An 18,660-nucleotide genomic window follows, 5' to 3' on the forward strand; every position below is an offset into this window, starting at 1 on the left:
TGAAATAAAAAAGGGTTCCTATGGCGTTCTTTCACAAGATGAATGCATCTTCAATTGCTGGTTTTGATAGATACTCCTGGAAAGTTGAACAACTTGGCAAATGCTGTCCTGCTGGACCTGCTCCCCTGAGCGTGGTCCCAGCTCTTTACTTGGGTGAGGCCAAGTAAAGAGCTGGGACCATGCTCAGGGGAGCTCTGCTTTTGAATTCTTCCAAAGTAGGTTCTAGGAGCAGTACAGGCTCTTCCACAGTCACTCACAAAGAAACCTTCTGTCTTTGAACATCAGAGACAGATATGAAGAATCTGCTGTCTCATAAAAGGTCTGACCAAGCAAGAAAAAGACTCTCTCTCTCTCTCTCTCTCTCTCTCTCTGTGTGTGTGTGGTTCACTGCTTAGTCAAGCCATCAAGCCATTTTCGTAGGATGCTTTCATTACTAACACCACCAATAAAAACCTAATTCTGGGCACCATTTGAATGTCACACTCATGACTTTGAGACACCAAACAGTAAAAATGTATTCAAAGCCAATAAAATTATGCTGGATTTTCCCAACAAATTACAGAAAAATATAATGTCGTTTACCTTGGGGAAGGTTGGTTTGTATGGCCAAAAACCTGAAAAAAGAAAAAAGGATTAATTTCTTGTTACTTCTGACCTTGCCACCATGATACTGCATTAAACACAGCTGTGGTATGCTTATTACTTTAGTAAATCCACATGTCATTTTTCTCTTGCTGGAAGTAACAGAATGGTTTAAGCCAAGCTGGATTTTAACCTGAATCCAGTTTCTCTATTTAATTCCACTCTTAAGTCTGGAATACGTTCAGCTGAGGAAAAACATCCATCGGCATACTTGAAGAAAACTGTGGCAGGCTACACATTGTAGTTTGAAACTCTTTTTAAACTTCTGACAACTTGAAGACCTCTGGTCTGCTATGTCTTATTTTATCTCACTCCGCAGATGAGAAAAAATTTTCTTTGTGCTGAGACATCCTATTTCATGAAATTCAACATCGTATGTCATTTTTCTTCATGAACTGCTCTAATTTAACGGTTACGCTAGAAAAGAACACACTACCAACAGGTTCAGCCATATAACACCCCAAACCTGGAAATAACAAGTTGGATGCTTCACAGCCTACACAATAAATCAGTTACTCCATCAATTCTACAAGCCTAAGAGTCTGAAAATGGAAGGAAGGTATTTTGAACAGCATTGTACAAAAGTTGTCGCTGGGTTAGGTGTTCAGTTAAGCTGAACGACACGTCTTTTTCTCAGTTTGCTTTGCAGAAACATTTATTTTACATTTTAAATATGTGTATCTTCCAACTTGGGCTAGAAAGACCTAATTAAAAATAACACCCCTACCACCAAGTTACGTTAAGGTTAATCAATACTCCAGGATCTGAAAAATTTTCCCCAAATGTCACACAGTTCCCTGGGGCCTGGGAGTTTTCCTCTCCTTAAGGTAGGAGACTGCTTCTCCTCTTGGTGTTGTACCACTAAAAAAAAAAGTATTTAGCAAACAGGTACCAAATCAATCAAAAGGTTAGCATTCTTTTTATTTTAGTGCTCTTTCTTAATGGGCAAAAATTGATTGATTAGTTCACCTAGAACATTCTTAGCCTTAGGGCAGAAACAGCACTTTGTACACAGTAGTGGACTGGATTTAAACAAGAAAAGAAAATCAACATTCAAGAATACAGTGAACTTCAAAAATGGAAGAAAAGAGAAAAAGCAAGGTCTGAAAGCATATTGAAATTCCTATCTATTTAAAATCTTATGTATATGTTTTAAGTTGTACTGGATTGTCAAGTGTGTACTGGTGCTTTATCTTCATTGGAAATGTACTTACATGATGACATCTAAATTCATCTGTATAGTTTATACTATCACCTTAGTTTCCCTTAGTTTCCTTCAATTTTTTTTTGAGAAAAAAAAAAATCAAGGTACTTCCCCAATAAATCCACAACCTCTGCTGCTTCCCTCCACCCTCACTTCCATACTGACTTCAAAGCTACTTTCAGAAAGAGGCTTCTTCCAGTGGAAAATCTGTTGACCTTTCAGATAAGACAGGGGGTGAAACAGAGCAGCAGCTAATTCCTTGCCACTGGCTAGAATAAAGTAAGAAGAACTCTCAGGACTTAGTCACATGAATCCCCTTTTACTCTGACCCTGTTCTACTATTTATTGTTTGGGCATCTGGAAGTATCATGTCCCTGGCACAATAAGTTATATTGTAGGGAAAGTGGTTTTTAAATTTAAGTGTGCATGAGCGTCCCTTAGCGGAGCTTATTAAAAATGCAGATTCCTGAGCTCTAACCCAGCTCTACTAAATCTGAATCTCTAAAGGGTTAGTGCCCAGGAATGTTTATTTTCAGTAACTTTCCAGGTGACTTTGATCAGATGGTCATTTGGAGAAACACAGACTTAGGAAGATAGGAAAAGTCATCTCAGTCTGTGCCAAGTGCCAAGCTTTGGGTGGGTAAGTCTATTATATGGATACCCCATCTCAGAATACATAATAAATGTTTTAAGTTTGAAAACTAGTATACAATATATAAGTACAATGTGTTCTTTACTTGCAAACGTTTTTCCTTCTCCTTTATGATTTCAAAATAGATAACTGACCTGCCTTAAGCATTATTTTCCGGTGGTAACCTATAAATCACTGAAAAAGGAGGAAGTTTAGGTAATATAGACTCTAATTAACATGGCCCTTATTTATTGTTTAACTCCAGTTAAATCATAGAATCCTTGAAATTTATAGCTGGAAGGATTTCAGAAGAAAAATTAGTCCAATCCTTTCATTTTTCTAGGTAAAGAAGCTTTCATGCAGAGATTAACTTTAGGATTATTTTATAAATGGGGGTGATCTGAAAGATTAATGGAAAATTTTAGCTATGATCTTGAATAATCGCCAGGTATCTGCTTAATTTTTACCCCTTCTCAGTGCAGATGGAAATATACACAAAAAGAACTATGTAAGTAAATACAATTAATCATAATCAATCATGTGTCTCGGATTTGCCTAGAACTAAAATACTGCAATGGACACATGGCATCCTGCTGGTTCTAATTTTCCAACAATTCATTAAACATTTCATGCTTTGCTTGTGACAGCACAAACCTTTCAACTTCCTATTATAATTAATGTTATGAAAGGTATCAAAGTGCCCAAATACGTGCCATGAAGTCCTTGAGGGTGGGATGGCCATTTCCAATACACACAGCGTTTGCATAAATTATAATAAACATATTATCATTTTCTTTGTATCAGCCTCAGGACTTCACTTTCTTCATCTGTAAATGTTGGGCTTGGATTAGATGATATCTAAGAATCGAACAGTATGATACAATCAAGCTAAAACAAAAGGTCTGGTATAAAGATGCCAATTTTAATTTCAAACATATAAAAATATTTTAGAAGAGATCATCTCTCCCACCACCATCATTTCACTGAACAGGAAAATTTTAACCCCCAAAGCATAGGAAGCACATAGTTTCAAAATAAAGATAACTTTTAATTTGAAAAAAACATTAACTTTGTAAAGTGCGACATTGTCCTTATGTTTTCCATATTGCTACAGATTCACAAATAACTCTGTCACGGACCCAGTGCCGATCAATGACCTACTCTTTGGGAGCCACTGATGTAAAGTTCTTCTACAAAGAACTCAGAGGCAGCATTTCCCTACGTTTATCTGACACAACACTCATCCCCTGAGATGCTTCTAAATAAAGGGTTTCCTGGTTTTAGAACCAAAGGGCGAGGCGGTGGTGGGTGCTTCACAGCACAATCCCCTTTTAGAGATTCTTGGAGAATAATATATACAGAGTTCTCTTGAAATAAATGAAATGTTAACTTTATTTCATCTATGATTTTAAAACTATTATTTACCCCAGGAAACATTTTTTGCACATCGTACCTATTCACATTCTGCAAAACTAGTATTCTGCATAGCACACTGTCAGAGAGCGTCTGTAATCTTCCCTAATCGGCTCCACACCCTGACCTGCCAATTATAGTTAACAGGCCCACCCTTCCCCCACTTCCCAATGGTACCTCTAGGGGAAGCTTTGACATACACTCAAGAAATATTAGTTAAGTGGACTGAAAGTGAGCTCAAGACTTGCAGGCCAGTTCAGAATAAAGCCCTGGGGAGAGGAAGGCTTGGTCTTCATGAGGGAGATGGTGTCCTCCCATGACCGTCAGAGAAACTCATGTCTCCTAGGCCCTCTCTCTTCCGGGTCACTTTGGCAGGTTCGGCTGGTATAACAGCCGAATAACAATGGCATAAACAAGATAACTTTGATTTTTCTCTCATATACATAATGACTAACATAATACATAATAGTCCTGAGCAGTGGTTCTCAAAGTGCACCTCCAGGGCAGCAGTATCCGCACCACCTGGGACCTTGTCAGGAATGCAAATTCTTTTTTGTTGTAATTTTTTTTTTCATTTTTTAAATTAATTTTTATTGGAGTATAGATTTACAATGTTGCATTAGTTTCTGCTGAACAGCAAAGAGGGTCAGTTATACATATACCTATATCCACTCTTTTTTAGATTCTTTGCCCATATAAGTCATTACAGAGTATTGAGTAGAGTTCCCTGTGCTGTACAGTAGGTCCTTCTTAGTTATCTATTTTATATATAGTGGTGTGTATATGTCAATCCAACCTCCCAATTTATCCCTCCCATCCCCTTTCCCCCTGGTAACCATGTTTGTTTTCTGCATCTATTGACTCTATTTCTGTTTTGTAAATAAGTTCATTTGTACCATTTTTTAGATTCCACATATAAGCGATATCATATATTTGTCTTTCTCTAACTTACTTCACACAGTATGACAATCTCTAGATCCATCCATGTCACTGCAAATGGCATTATTTTGTTTTTTTTTTTTTTTTTAAAGAAATGCAAATTCTTGAGAATATCCTCACATCTACTGAGTCAGAGGCTCACCCAGCCCTCCAGGTGCTGTCAGAACTTCCAGTTTCTAAACTTTCAGAAACACTGCTCAGAGGGAGCTGGTCGAAGGCTGGAATGGGGACTCTGCTCCAAGGGGTCTTTTAGGAACCCAGGCTCCTTCTCTCTTGATGCTTCACTCACTACACCTTAGGATGTTTCTCTTACACTCGTGATCCCAAATGACTTGCTACCACATGTGTTCAGTCCCAACTCCTGTGCTCTGTTCCTCAGGAAACGTTTTCTAAACCAGGTTCCTGCTCTGAGCTCTTCAGCCATCATCAACTCCACCCAGACGGCGGTAACTGTCTTCTAAAGAACTCTGTCATGCCCACTGATTCTCTTCAACTTAGTCCATCCCACCTAACTAGCAGAGCTATCTTTTGAAAAATGTGATTTGTTGTCTCTTTCTTACTAGACCATCATCTGATTCCCCTGCAAAGCCAAAATGAAGGTCACAGAGTCTTTCAATATCTTGCACCTATCTTTCTTCTTAATTATCCCTCAACCCCTCACCTGGACATCTTCGGGATCCCAGCTGCAGTAAACACCATTTCCAGAATTTACCACACCACTTCCACCCGCACGTTTTTACACATGCTGTTCCCCTTGCTTGAAATGTCTGTGTTCACCCTCCTCTACACACACACACTCACACTCACACACACGCCCTCAGACACAATCTTCTTTTTCACCTGATAAACACCTGCTCATCTTTCAAAATCTAATCTACACATCACTTCTGCGGGGCCTTTCTCCACTTCCCCATGCTTGGTTACTCGCTCCCTTCTGCTCCCACTGTAGCTATTCCTACTTATTCTAGAATACTCATCATATTGTATTTTAATTTTCTGTGTACAAATCTGCCTCCCAGATTAGATGGGGAGTTTCTTGGAAGCAGGCACTGCTACTTATTCAGTAAACATTAAATGCCCACTTTGTGCCCAGAAGTTCATATCCTGAGGCCTAGGGCCTAGCACAGTGTCCGTGTTCGATTGGTACCCAATAATGGCTAATTTAAAGCATGAATGCATTAATGTTTTCTGTGAATTCTCTCAAGGACGTTATGATTGTAATATACCTGTGGGTGTCCCTGAGAAACACACATGGAAGCATCTTAGTTGTTAGTGATATATTGAATCTGCTAAATTCAGAAATGGGATAGTGTTTTCAGAATAAGTATTGGCCTTCAAAGAGCAAAAGAAGAGGGAGGAGGGAAATGAGAAAAACCCTGAGATCAGGGCAAAAGATGTGAAATTTCTACACTCAAAGCAAGGAATGTGTTTGCATGTGGGGAAATTGGGCAGAACAAGTCCTGTAACAGTGATTGCAGCTCTACAGAGAAACAAATATTATTCTTCCAAGTTTGTAAGACTTAATGGCACCTGTCCCTCTTGCTGAGCTTGAGATGGTGAATTATGTTGTCTGTACACTGACAAATTTAAATTCCCGCAGGCATAGTTGACTATGACGCCACTGCACCCTGAAATCTTTCCCTTCGATTTTTAAAAGAAGGGAGAATGTCCTGATGTGTGAAGCTTTTCCTCTGATTATTTAAAAAATAAAATCTTTCCAGGCAATTGCCTACACACAAGAGCTTAAATTAAAATGCTCATTTTGAGAATTTCTCATGGAATTCCCTGTTTGGATTAAAGGCAGAGATCTTTTCTTGCCTAATGATGGGACAAAGAGTAATGAATGCTTCTGAAATTCCAAACCAAGTTAGAATCAAGGACATTCAGCAGAGAGAAGTGGTATGGTTATGGCTCTCAGGAAGAGGCAGAAGGGCAAGCCAATCGTTTCATGGTCTGTCCTGTGCCAAGACCTAGCTTTGTTTATTCGATCAGTGAATCCATTCTGGAAGGTTATGCTCATTATGGTACTTTGTCACTAATAAGATAAGGGAAACAATGTGATTGCCAAGATTGTTACTTTTCAGAATGAATCAAGCGATATAGATGCAGTTATGATGAATAATTGTTGGATGTAAAATATTATGGACTATAGTTACAATTTGTCAATGATGGAGCCACTATACAATGCAAATAAAAAATTCCACAATCTTTTCATAATTTTTATGAAGAGCCCTATTCTAGATGCAAATTTTTATTTATGTCGTTTTCATAGGTTGTAATTTGACATAGTCTCTGTCTCCTAAGCAAGAGGTTTGTTGTAAACACTCTATTTAGCTTGCAATTATCATACAGTTAAATGACTAATCACAGAAACTCACTCCATGGTCATTGACAAAAATGGTCACACTTACAGCTGAAATTAACACAAAGAAAAATGGATCTGCCTCTCACCCACACCCAGGAAGTCAATCACAGAAAAATGTCCCAAACGTGACCACAATTTTGAGATGAGATACAGTTAACCTGTGCTGTCTGAGCCAGAAAATTTCATACCGTAGGTCTTGATTTCCCACTCCAAGTACAGCTGAGTAAAATGAAGAAAGATGGGGAGAATTCATCCACAGCAACAGGGTAAGACATTCTGGAAGTATGTCTGGATGAGATGCTTGAACTCTATTTCAAAACATTTTTCTTCCCCACTAACCCTTCTCTTATGGCCTACCAAATAAAAAGATACTGATTTTTTTTTGGGGGGGGGAAGTGACTTTTTATTTTATTTTATTATTTTATTATTTTTTCTTGTGGTACGCAGGCCTCTCACTGTTGTGGCCTCTCCCGTTGCGGAGCACAGGCTCCGGACACGCAGACTCAGTGGCCATGGCTCACGGGCCCAGCTGCTCCGCGGCATGTGAGATCTTCCTGGACCGGGGCGCGAACCTGTGTCCCCTGCATCGGTAGGCGGACTCTCAACCACTGCACCACCAGGGAAGCCCAAGATACTGATTTTTAATGAAATGTACTTATGAAACAATGACCATATCTTTCTAGCTCCCATTACCTTGATTTCAGAAATAATATCTAGTTCATGTTAGAGACTTCTGTTAGGGCTGGAAAACTCAGAAAATGTCGCCAAGAATGCCATGGACAGCAGGAGACAACTGCTCCCCCCTGGATTTCACTCCTACCGCTGCAGAGTTTATCTGAAAAGGTGTTGGGGTCTTTTGGAGTGTGTTGATAGTATGCAGCTTTCTTTCCTGTTCTCCACTGTGGCTCTTTCAAAATGTCATTCTCCCAAAGTTCTCTCTCCTATCATATTTCTTATCAGTGTCAGCAGATAATCTTGCTTCTCCAGACTGAGAGACACTAGAAGCCAATACATGGGAACTCTCCCAACAGGCTGAAACTTCTATACTGACCTCCTCCTCCCTTTCTTCACCTAGGCATTTGCTGTGTCTTCACCCATCCTCACCTGCTTCTCTCCTGATATAATGAAAGAGGTGTTTCTCCCACAGTCTGAAGCTGAACCCTCTAACTAAATCTTGAATCCTATCCTCTCATAGCTCTTCTCTCCTATATTTTCAACTTTTAGAATAGCTTTCCCATCGATATCTCAAATCACAAAGCAAATGAAAACTTTCCATAAACCTTTCCACTCCTTAGAAATCAAACGTCCTTAAAGAACTTTTTCCAACTCGTGTGCTGTGTTGGTCAGTTCTCAAAAATGACCCTACAACGAACCATTCCTCCTGGTCTTCAGGTCCTTGCTGGGCTGGACTTGTGACTCACTTTTTGGGCAAAGGGATGCAGCAAAGGGACACTGTGTAACTTCTGAGGTTAGGTCAAAAGAAGTCTTGCCCTTTCTACCCGGGTCTCCTGGAACACTCGCTTGCAGGGAAGCTAGTAGCCATGTAAAAAGTCCAACTAGCCTGAGATTGCTGTGCTGGTAGGAAACCCAAACTGGCTATATGGAGAGGTGGTGTGGAGAGAGAGAGAACAATGCCCGTCCAGCCCCCAGAAGTTCCCATCAACCCAGGTGAGTACCTGCCATGTGGGTGAGGAGCCCTCTTGGACATTCAGCCCAAGAGAACCTTCAGTTGGTTCCAGCCCCAGTCAAGACGTGACTTCAACCATATGAGAGATACTGTATTAGTTTCTGAGGGCTGCTGTAACAAAGTACCACAAACTGAGTAGCTTAAAACACCAGAAGTTTACTGTCTCATAGTTCTGGAGGCTGGAAGTCTGAAATGAAGGTGTTGGCAGGTCCATGCTCCCTCTGAGACTCTGGGAAGAATCCTTGTTTGCCTTGTCCTAGCTTCTGGTGGGGGCTGCATGGGCCTTGATCAATCCTTGTCACTCCTTGAATTGCAGCTGCACCACTCCAGTCCCTGCCTCTGTCATCACATGGTGTTCTCCCTGTGTGTTTTCTAAGGACACCAGTCATTTTGAATGAGCAGCTCACTCTACCCCAGGATGACCTCATCTTAACTAGTTATATCTATAAAGTTCCTATCTCTAAGTAAGGTCACATTCTAGGTACTGGGGGTTAGGACTTCAACGTATGTTTTTAAGGGACAAAATTCAGCTCATAACAGACCCCAGTCTAGAACCACTCAGCTGAACATAGTCAACCTGCAAAATGTGAGAATAGTAACACCCTTAAAAAATGCAGGATCTGGGCTTCCCTGGTGGCGCAGTGGTTGAGAGTCCGCCTGCCAATGCAGGGGACACGGGTTCGTTCCCAGGTCCGGGAAGATCCCACATGCCGCGGAGTGGCTGGGCCTGTGAGCCACGGCCGCTGAGACTGCGCGTCCAGAGCCTGTGCTCCTCAACGGGAGAGGCCACAGCAGTGAGAGGCTCGCGTACCGCAAAAAGGAAGGAAAAAAGAAAAAAAAAAGCAGGATCTGCAAAGTGCAATAAAACAAGGTATACCTGTACATCTACCTCCCTTCCTCAGTGAAGTCTATCAAAATGACCAAAGAAATTTGTATGCAAGAATAAATTCATCAAACCCCCGAAAAACAAAGGGTGACCTCGGCAGACCAGAATCTTGAAGCATTTCTTAAAGATGCAAAGCAGGTGGAATTAGATTGAAAGAGGAAGCAAAAACACCAGCAGAGAACCCGGGAGGAGGCTGAGGAGAGAACCACTGAAATAGTGACACCTGCTGCCTCTACAGAGCCCAGGGAAGAGTCCAGGCTCGGAGTTGGTAGGATCAGGAGACTCTGACAGGGCCAGAGCCAGCCTCTCCTCCCTGCAGCTCCCTCTTCACGCAGAATAGCCGGGCAAGGTATGCTCCCTCACCTACGGGTGTTACAGAAATAAAGTGGGGCCCTTGCACGGGGGCTCCTACCTTGGGTATTGAGGCCAGAGGGTCAAAGCGTAAAGCCTTGATAAAGGCAAGGCTCCGCAGATAGAAGGAAACAAAGCAGGGAGGGACACCCAGCTCAGCGTGGGGGCAGGAGCCATGAAACTGCCTCCCACCCATCTGCCCGCTTCTACTGCACAACCCAGGTGGGCGCGGGGTCCTCGTCTGTCTGGCCACCCTCACACCCTGCGGGAAGCCTGCCCACAGGGACCCTCATATGACTATCCAGCCCATCCACTCACGAGGTCATTTCACCACGGACAGTGCAGAGCTGTTCTGAACAAGAGACACCTCTAATTCAGCACTTCTCAACATTGGCATTACTGACATTTGGGGCCAGGCAGATCTTTGCTATGGGAGTCTGTCCTGTGCACTGGAGGATGTAGGACAAGTCACCCTGTCCTCTACCCACAAGATGCTATAAGTACGGCCCCCTGCCCAGGGTTGTGACAGCCAAAACAATGTCTCCAGACATTGCCAAATCACCCCCTATTGAGAACCATCATTTTTCTTTTTAACATCTTTATTGGAGTATAATTGCTTTAAAATGGTGTGTTAGTTTCTGCTGTATAACAAAGTGAATCAGCTATACATACACATATATCCCCATATCCCCTCCCTCTTGCGTCTCCCTCCCACCCTCCCTATCCCACCCCTCTAGGTGGTCACAGAACACTGAGCTGATCTCCCTGTGCTATGCGGCTGCTTCCCACTAGCTATCGATTTAACTCACCGCTAACAAGTCCCTTCTTCTGCTCTTTGCTTGCTATTAGGAGGCTATAAGTCTCTGCTGTCTGGGAAATACTGGTCGTGTCTAATTGTACCGGCCTGCTTAGCCCCTACCCCACTCTCTAAATTCCTCCAGGGACCCGACTCTCCTTCCCAGGCAGAGCTACCTCGGAGGCGCAGGCTCTCAGACAGCATCCAGATGTGGGTCTTCACACCACGCTGGCAGATGCCGGCAGGGGAGGCTCTCTGCCATCTCTAATGTGTGATCTGGGACTGCAGAAACGTGCAATTCCTGTGCTAACTCAAAACTGCTCGCCAGAGATGACTGTTTGTGTACCAAGCCAGAGGAGAGTGGCTTACAAGAGAGGAAAAGCAGGGGTGGAGCAGGCGGTGGACAGGTGGATTCGACTCCCCTGAAGTTAGTGGAGGGAGCAAACTCTTCCGTGAAGGACTGGGGTAGAAAAGAGAACAGGCAGAAATTCTGCCCCCTCGACAGCTGGCTCTGCTGGAGTTTCACTGGAGTTCATTGCTCCTCTCGGAAAAGGAAATATCCCCAGGAAAGACAAGCCTCGCCTGCTTCTGGGAGGAAGCCTCATCTCCTCAGATGCCCTGGAGATGAAAGGTCGGGTGGAAGGAAACCTTGGAGAGTGAAAAGAGACACTTAATTGGGGTTACGGCTGGGGTCCTTTGGGGGATCCTTCCAGCAGGCTGACCCCCACCCAAAGGACTGGGAGTGTGTGTTAGAGGAGGGGAGGAAGAGGGGAGAAGGGGCCTCTTTAGCTCAGTCTTTCCATAGGCGGCGGGAGAATGTCTTCATCAGCCAGGCGTCCAGTTAGCCTTCTTCAGGGCTTTCCTATGGAAGCAGATGCACATGTGCAACTTCCCAACCACTGTTTTCAGAGGGAACATATCTGCCTGAGTAAATCAACCTTGACAACTCAGCTCTCACTGAGCTACTAACAGCAAGCTCACTCCAGTGGCAATGGAGAAGGGTGGGGAGCTCCAGGCATTCTATAATTCACCAAGATGCCAAAGTGCCACCTCATTTAAAAAAAGAAGTTGTCAGAGCAGTGGGCAGCAAACTCGGAGCCCACCAACTATTGTAAACAAAGTGTTATCAGAACACAGCCTCACTCACATTGTCTATGACTGCTTACAGTGACAGAGTAGATTAGCTGTGACAGAGACCATATGACCTGCAAAGTCTAAAATATTTACTACCTTGCATTTTGCATGAAAAGTTTGCCAACCCAGCTCCAGGGCACTGAAGGCGGAATTTTTTTTTATATGCCATTCAGTAGCCTTTCTTCTCTGTGCTTAAACAAAGTGTGAGGCTCACAATATTGAAGACTGACATTTTTTGTAGAAGATATATTTAGGTCTCTTCATTTTCCAACAAATGGTGCTTTTCAGAGAGGTCTGGAATGCTGCCAGCAGGGTCTAGTGTGTGGATCCTCAAGTCTGCAAGGGTGTAAGGTGGAGAGAGGAAAGAGAAGACCAGAAATGTTTGGATGGAAGGAGTGAAGACCAGGTGATGAGTCTACTTTAAAAACCCAGGACAGGGTTTCCCTGGTGGTCCAGTGGTTAGGACTCTGCGTTTCCACTGCAGTGGATACAGGGGCCCAGGTTCAATCCCTGGTCGGGGAACTAAGATCCCAAAAGCCAAGTGGTGAGGCAAAAACAAAACAAAACAAAACAAAAAATAACCCAGGATGGAGCCAGGTGAGCGGTGGGGTGAGGCAGGACAGACAGAGTCCTGTATCCAGGGCCCTTCCCCACTCCCAGCCATCCTGCCTTCTCGTCTCTGCTCCTCCACCTGTAGTGAGGAGCTTCCTCCCATGGTCGCCCATCCAGAAGTGCCAAAGCCCCTTCTCCCTGTCTGTTGCCCCTGTATTGCCATCGCCTTCTTTTTTTTTTCTTTTTTTGCGGTACGTGGGCCTCTCACTGTTGTGGCCTCTCCCGTTGTGGAGCACAGGCTCCCGGCGCGCAGGCTCAATGGCCATGGCTCACGGGCCCAGCCGCTCCGCGGCATGTGGGATCTTCCCTGACCGGGGCACGAACCCGCGTCCCCTGCATTGGCAGGCGGACTCTCAACCACTGCGCCACCAGGGAAGCCCCAAGGCACCTGAATTCTTATGCTCACTAAGCATTGTCTATATACTAAATAAAGGATATATTGCAAATACATCCAAAGAAGCCATGATGAATAGAATATAATTAACTCATTTACAAGATGCCTTTTGTTATTTTTATAATCAACAAATATTAAGAGTAAGGTCCTTTTAAAAAGCCTGAGAAATGTAAAATAATAGGCTAGCTAAGTAGGCATTACAAGATTTGGGGAACCATAGGAATATAATCCTGAACAAAGGGTCCCCTCTTGGCCCCATCTTTCCTTCAAAAGTCAATCAATCATAATAACTCCACATAGAGAGGTTGTGTGCCTGGTGGGTAGGGCTGCAGGCTGGAGCCAGTTAGGTCCTGAGCAAGTTTCTCAACTTAAGCTTCTGCAAGTATAAAACAATACTTACTTTACTTGGTTGCTGTAGGGATTGAATAGGATAATTCATTTTTATAAGCTACTTAGAACAGTGCATAGCACATGGCAACTGATGGATAATTTTTTGTTACTGTTATCGATAGGATTATTGGTATAAACAATATATTTTTGGTCTCTCCCCTACCTCAGTCAGAAGTCTCTCAATTTCTGTGAAAAGATGCTGCATGGCTGAGGTGTTGGATGCTTGCAGAAACCTGTTATAGGAAAGGCGGTCTGTCTTTCTCTGATTTCTTGCTACACAATGTTCTTGCCTCTATTAAGCTAGCAAAAAGCCCCGGGCAATATTACCTTTTCAAGATGAGGACAGGCTCCCACATTGGGGCTGTCAGAGAGAATTTGGGGTGTGTGAGCCATTTAAATGAATCAGACCTGACAAATCCAATTTACAGATTAAAACAATGTTGTGATATTTACCAAAAGTATATACAGCCAGTTAAGACACCTCCGACAGGCAGCATTGATTGCTTATTTTAATCAGCTGGTATAATTTAGCTACCACCAGAAGCAAAATGCTTAGGAAAGGTAAATCTGATCATAAATAATTCCCATTTTGATGCCTTTAAAAATCAAGTAAGACCTTTGTTCAGGGTTTGCTACAAGGTGACACATCGACTACATTATGCGAGGTCACATCAGGTTTCATTTGGGTGTTAGGAGAAGATCTGATCTGACATAAACAGACGCCAAACAAAGCGTTTAAAGCAATTTTACCAGATGCTGGTATATTAAGACAGACAGAGAAATGACAGAAACCCACTGCCTGCATATATTCACTAAATCTCCGGTGCTTGTGGGACTTTATCAATATTACTTAATATCCCCACCGATTCTGAGCAGAATCAAGGATCATAGCCTTGAAAGAGACCTCAAGGAGTTACTCTGTCTAGAAACACTGGAGCAAGGTTATTGCTTAGGAGAAGCATGGTATGGCTTTCAAAACTCATTTGTTGAATGAACAGAAATAATTCTCTTCACCTCCCATCCCCAGAAGGCTGCTTTGTTCTGGAGGTATGAGAGGGACTGAAAAGTATGGGGCAGCCTCAGGGGTTTAAAGCCCTATCCACTTACTTATTTATTATTTATACCCTGCCTTTTTCTATAAAAGATTTGAGGCAGCTTACAACAAAAGACACAAACAGGGACTTCCTGGTGGCGCAGTGGTTAAGAATCCACCTGCCAGTGCAGGGGACACGGGTTTGAGCCCTGGTCCAGGAAGATCCCACATGCCACGGAGCAACTAAGTCCGTGCGCCACAACTACTGAGCCTGCGCTCTAAAGCCCGCGAGCCACAACTACTGAGCCCGCGTGCCACAACTACTGAAGCCCCTGTGCCTAGAGTCCTGCTCTGCAACAAGAGAAGCCACCAGAATGAGAAGCCCGCGCACCACAACGAAGAGTAGGCCCCGCTCACCGCAACTCGAGAAAGCCTGCGCACAGCAACAAAGACCCAATGCAGCCAAAAATAAATAAATTTACTAATTAAAAGAAAAGACACAAACAATAATGAGCCTTATCCTCAGTCATCCCTTGAAGGGTTTCATTATCACTTTCATGATCATCAAAAACGAGTACGAAGTGGCTATTTGCATGGCGTGCTATGCCGGGGCTGAATAAATCAGGCAGAGCCAGCGCTGGCCTCTGTAAATTTCCACCCCTTCAGTTTGCGTTCATTCATTCCTTTGACAAATATTTACTCAGCACATCCCACATGCAAGTGCTGTTAGGTGGTGTGGGGGGTGGTAAAGTGAGTAACGTGTGGACACTGCCCTGCCTGCAAGAGGTTTACAGACAAGGGTAGGGGGTCTAGGACAAGTGTACGTGATACTCATGCGTGTGGGTGCAGATAAGACACAAACCTAAATTCCCCCAAGCCAGGCAGAAGGGATCAGTGCTATGGGTGAGTCGCAGAGAACCACAGCGGAAGAATGTCGAGGGGGAGTGCATCTGCTTGTTGTGTGTCCTAAAGAAAAACGGAGCTGAAGCAGATCAGGCTGCAGGCAAAGCTGTGAAGGAGAACTCAGCCTTCCCGGGCACCTCTCTGCCCTCCTGACACTTTCTGCCTCCTCGTTCCCCTCCTCCCCTTCTCATCTGGACACCCTAAGCCCTCATGCTGTCACAGCTGCCTCGTTTCACCTTTCCCAGAAGACTGGCATGCCACTTGCTGACATGTCCTGGGACAAATGCCCGTTTGGACATGCTCCCTGCTGGCTATCATCAACAACAGGGATATGGAACGTTTATCTACACCAAGGTAGAAATAACTAGCCATTATCTGTCACCATGCCATGCCTAGGAGTATCTGATTTTATAGGAGGACCACGCCTGGGCACAAAGGAAGCAATCTTGACCAAATCCATGATTCTTGGAGGCCTATGGTTGGTATGAGAGCTTCCTGGGCACCCTCCAATCCAGGACCCAAATAACTTCTAGCCCTATGTACCTAGAAGGCAAGGAGTCACCAGAGAGAACATTCTTGAAGGGTCTCAATAGAAGATCTGCTCTCCAGCCAGACTGTAAGGATGAGAAAGAACCTCTTCCAGCTACAGTCCTTCATTCGTTGGAGCAGTAGTTCTTAAATTTGAGTTTATAGAAGAATCTCAGGGGAAGCCTGAAAAAGTACAGATTCCAAGGCTCCATTCCTGGAAACTCCGTCTTCCTGAAGGAAATCTGGAGGGGGTCTTGGAATTCACATTTTAACAAGTATCAAGGCAGCCTCTGAGGAGGTGGTCTTAGGCTCACCCTTGAGATATATTGCCAAAGGGACTCACATTCTAGCAGAAGGTCCAGAAGCGCAGGACAGATGTCTGCTCTTCACAGGTGAACTTCTAGCACCTAGAACAGTGCATAGCTCAGATTAAGCACTCAGTAAATATGTTGATTTAATTAGTGCCTGGGGACTTGCCCTGCCTCCTGGCACCCTGGGAGTGGGGGCCTTGGTAATATTTTTTGGTGAATGAAACCTTGGGGAAAGTATAAAGGTATAGCAGTGTCTGCAGAAAGGACTCTGGATTATGTCGATGTGGAATGAGGTGGTGGAGAACTAGTCTAGTTGAGAGCAGGTATCCCAGGTGTATCCTGCCCTGCCCTCAAGAAGCTGACAGGCTGAGGGTCAGGGTGGGAAGAAATGCTTTGAAGTTTAGCCCGAGGGTCACAGATCTGCTTAGCATCTCATCATTCACCACCCTCCCTTCCCTAGACTTCTAGAGGAAAGAAGATCTGAAAGAGCAGCGGAGACTGGAGAGGGAAGGCGGGACTGCAGGAAGCAGGCAGGGCAGGGAGCTCAAGGCCCCGGGCGACACACACCGGGGCTACCTGCTCTGACCCGCAAGGGAGACTGAGCAGCTCTTGCCAGAGCTCTTGCTCTTCTGCTTGGCAGAGAGCAAAACCCCAAATGGGCTGCTTTGGGCGAAGGCATTTACCCTGTGGCATTTAGCCTATTGTCAGGTTAAATTTATTCTTCGGTCTTCTGACTGGCTTTGATAACAAACGTGTCCCTCCATCTAGGAAGAGAAATCCTACAGCTTCTTCCAGTGACTCGTTGCCTTGTAATCTGCTGTCAGGAAATTCTCATGCCTCACGTCTGATGTCAGTTAGCAGGAGAACAGAGCAGTCCCGACGTGCACTAACTGCGTCGTTAGGTTTCGTAAGAGTGTGGGTAGATCTGGGCTCTGGCAGTTGCGCTGAGCGAGACTGGCTGCCTTACAAATCTTGCTGTCATCTAGGATGGCTTAGTTGACATTTTGTCTGATCTATTTTCCTTTCACCAGTGGTGTGAAACAGGACACTGGATATAACCTGGTTAAACTGGACTTCTTCCCAATATCATCGTGCTTGAGAAAGCAGTCAATGGATCCAGAATCTGTTTGGGGGCGCTCTGGGAAAATTTCCCAACCAATATCTTCTTCCGCAGAGTTCAAATGAAGGACTCATCTAGGGATAGCTCCATATGTACGTCTATTCCCATGCCAAAAGATGTGAGACCTAGGTTTTAGCTGTTATGGTAACTTTGCATAAGAAGTGTAAACTCTCCAGACCTCATCTTCATCTGTAAATGGAGTGGGTTCTTCCATCAGTAGTGAAAAATCCCCTAATGAAAATTCCAATGATTTACAATATCCTATTATGTCTAGGTGATTTGGGGTCCAGCTACTTTCCCCACCTCTCCATTTCTTGCTCTGGTTCTCTTTGTTCCTCTAACACACGAAACTTATTCCTGCTTTGCACAAACCCCCTCCCCAAAACTCTCTGCCCTCCATGACCCCCATCCTCACACCTCTTCACAAGGAATGCTGTTACCCCAGGTTTTCTTTTTTGTGCATGAACTGACTTCTTCATGTTATTCAAGTGTCAGTTCGAATGTGACCTTCCCAGAGAGGTTTCCATGGTCATCAATCTAACGAAGTGCCTCCCCATTTCATCCCAACACTCTCAACCACATTCCTTGACTGAATTTTTTCAAAGCACTTACCATTACCTGGAATTATCTTCTTTGACAGTTTGCTTGTTTACAAATAGTTCTGCTACAGTGTGACATATGCATTCCTAAGAATCACCGTGTTGTATGAAATTACATACTATAAACCATGGAGCTACGGAGGAAATGGGATTGGGAGCCCAACACTCGAAAACTTCATCAGTGACATATTTTAAAAACATGGAAACAATAAACATGGCAGCACAGTTTTATATATGTTTACTTGTCGAGATATACATAAATACTACAATAAATGCCACTTTATCTTGAAAAAGACCTGCAGTTTGCTTGTAGAAGTGGGGATGGAGTGGACTGCAGATTGTGAGTTATTGTGAAGTGGTGGTAGGAGGGTTATGGACAGCTGTTAACACCAGATGTAGCTCATAGCGCATTCAGAGAGTTGAGGTAGCTGGTAGATGTTTGAGTTGCATGCACATGTCCATTTTACGTATTCCTATGTGACTTGGTTCACCTTGGTGCCCCTTTCTGCATTCTAGTGTTTCTCCCAGGTGAAATCAGGCGTAAGCAAACATGAAATTCGAATTGTGCTTAAGTTATTCCCTAACATATCAATCAGGTTGGAACATATTCTCGTTTTCAAAATAAGCATTATAGGAGATCTGATAGTATTTGTTTGCTCCACTCACTAGAATTTAAGCTCCGTAAGATCAGGGAACTTGTCTGTTTGATTCATTGTTATATT

At 43.8% G+C, this 18,660-nt stretch overlaps 1 protein-coding gene across 9 annotated transcripts in view; it reads right to left on the minus strand.

Moving 5' to 3' along the window:
• The window catches only part of SEMA6D (semaphorin 6D), a 579,242-nt gene that overhangs the window by 184,588 nt on the left and 375,994 nt on the right, over window positions 1-18,660 (minus strand). For 8 of the 9 annotated variants that reach the window (XM_060294311.1, XM_060294309.1, XM_060294304.1 and 5 more), the window contains exon 4: window positions 583-614. The exons of the other annotated variant lie outside the window; for it this stretch is intronic. The gene's annotated coding sequence lies outside the window, so the exon portion shown is untranslated. The remainder of the gene's footprint in view (window positions 1-582; window positions 615-18,660) is intronic. 9 annotated transcript variants of the gene reach the window in all.

The sequence above is a fragment of the Globicephala melas genome, chromosome 2, assembly GCF_963455315.2.
Source record: "Globicephala melas chromosome 2, mGloMel1.2, whole genome shotgun sequence".
NCBI lineage: Eukaryota > Metazoa > Chordata > Mammalia > Artiodactyla > Delphinidae > Globicephala > Globicephala melas.